A 2,500-nucleotide genomic window follows, 5' to 3' on the forward strand; every position below is an offset into this window, starting at 1 on the left:
GGAAGTGTGGAGCTCCAGCACCCTCCCTGCCTATGGAAGTGTGGAGCCTCCAGCACCCTCCCTGCCTATGGAAGTGTGGAGCTCCAGCACCCTCCCTGCCTATGGAAGTGTGGAGCTCCAGCACCCTCCCTGCCTATGGAAGTGTGGAGCTCCAGCACCCTCCCTGCCTATGGAAGTGTGGAGCTCCAGCACCCTCCTGCCTATGGAAGTGTGGAGCTCCAGCACCCTCCCTGCCTATGGAAGTGTGGAGCTCCAGCACCCTCCCTGCCTATGGAAGTGTGGAGCTCCAGCACCCTCCCTGCCTATGGAAGTGTGGAGCTCCAGCACCCTCCCTGCCTATGGAAGTGTGGAGCTCCAGCACCCTCCCTGCCTATGGAAGTGTGGAGCTCCAGCACCCTCCCTGCCTATGGAAGTGTGGAGCTCCAGCACCCTCCCTGCCTATGGAAGTGTGGAGCTCCAGCACCCTCCCTGCCTATGGAAGTGTGGAGCTCCAGCACCCTCCCTGCCTATGGAAGTGTGGAGCTCCAGCACCCTCCCTGCCTATGGAAGTGTGGAGCTCCAGCACCCTCCCTGCCTATGGAAGTGTGGAGCTCCAGCACCCTCCCTGCCTATGGAAGTGTGGAGCTCCAGCACCCTCCCTGCCTATGGAAGTGTGGAGCTCCAGCACCCTCCCTGCCTATGGAAGAGCCACCTCCGCGGGCATGCTGCTCAACCACGCCGGCCCAGAGTTCCAGCCGCTCGGCTACACTCTCTCACAAGCCCCGCCTGGAGCTCCCCAGCCCACCCCTGGTACCTCAACTACCGAGGCCAGCCGCTCGACCAGGCCGGCCCAGAGTTCCAGCCGCTCGGCTTCACTCTCTCACAAGCCCCGCCTGGAGCTCCCCAGCCCGCCCCTGGTACCCTCAACTACCGAGGCCAGCCGCTCGACCAGGCGGCCGAGAGTTCCAGCCGCTCGGCTTCACTCCTCTCACAAGACCCGCCTGGAGCTCCCCGCCCCACCCCTGGTACCTCAACTACCGAGGCCAGCCGCTCGACCACGCCGGCGCAGAGTTCCAGCCGCTCGGATAAGCTCTGTCACTCACCCGCCGCGCAGCCACCGGTAACGGGGAAATGTCGCCGCCTTGTGGACACGCCGTTGTAAATGAATGGGCTTTCGCACTTAGTGCAATTTTAGCCAACTCTCTGACTGGAGCTATGGAAGTATGGAGCTATGGAGCCACCAGCCACCAGGCTGGAGCTATGGAGCTATGGAGCTCTGGTGCTATGGAGCTATGGAGCTCTGGTGCTATGGAGCCCTGGAGCTATGGAGCCCTGGAGCTATGGAGCTATGGAGCTCTGGTGCTATGGAGCTATGGAGCTCTGGTGCTATGGAGCTATGGAGCTCTGGTGCTATGGAGCTATGGAGCTCTGGTGCTATGGAGCTATGGAGCTCTGGTGCTATGGAGCTATGGAGCTCTGGTGCTATGGAGCTATGGAGCTCTGGTGCTATGGAGCTATGGAGCTCTGGTGCTATGGAGCTATGGAGCTATGGAGCCACCAGCCAGCACCCTCCGTGGCTGGATCAATGGAAGTGTTTTAGGTACCAGGCAGCCAAAGGGCCGAGGCCTCACGCTCGACCACGCCGGCGCAGAGTTCCAGCCGCTCGGATAAGCTCTGTCACTCACCCGCCGCGCAGCCACCGGTAACGGGGAAATGTCGCCGCCTTGTGGACACGCCGTTGTAAATGAATGGGCTTTCGCACTTAGTGCAATTTTAGCACACTCTCTGACTGGAGCTATGGAAGTATGGAGCTATGGAGCCACCAGCCACCCAGGCTGGAGCTATGGAGCTATGGAGCTCTGGTGCTATGGAGCTATGGAGCTCTGGTGCTATGGAGCTATGGAGCTCTGGTGCTATGGAGCTATGGAGCTCTGGTGCTATGGAGCTATGGAGCTCTGGTGCTATGGAGCTATGGAGCTCTGGTGCTATGGAGCTATGGAGCTCTGGTGCTATGGAGCTATGGAGCTATGGAGCCACCAGCCAGCACCCTCCGTGGCTGGATCAATGGAAGTGTTTTAGGTACCAGGCAGCCAAAGGGCCGGGGCCTCACGCTCGACCACGCCGGCGCAGAGTTCCAGCCGCTCGGATAAGCTCTGTCACTCACCCGCCACGCAGCCACCGGTAACGGGGAAATGTCGCCGCCTGGCGGACACGCCGTTGTAAATGAATGGGCTTTCGCACTTAGTGCAATTTTCGCCAACTCTCTGACTGGAGCTATGGAAGTATGGAGCTATGGAGCCACCAGCCACCCAGGCTGGAGCTATGGAGCTCTGGAGGTATGGAGCTATGGAGCCCTGGAGCTATGGAGCTATGGAGCCCTGGAGCTATGGAGCCCTGGAGCTATGGAGCTATGGAGCTCTGGTGCTATGGAGCTATGGAGCTCTGGTGCTATGGAGCTATGGAGCTCTGGTGCTATGGAGCTATGGAGCTCTGGTGCTATGGAGCTATGGAGCTCTGGTGC

The sequence above is a fragment of the Syngnathus leptorhynchus genome, unplaced genomic scaffold (genome assembly GCF_054491065.1).
Source record: "Syngnathus leptorhynchus isolate UIUO unplaced genomic scaffold, UIUO_Slep HiC_scaffold_890, whole genome shotgun sequence".
In the NCBI taxonomy this organism is placed as follows: domain Eukaryota; kingdom Metazoa; phylum Chordata; class Actinopteri; order Syngnathiformes; family Syngnathidae; genus Syngnathus; species Syngnathus leptorhynchus.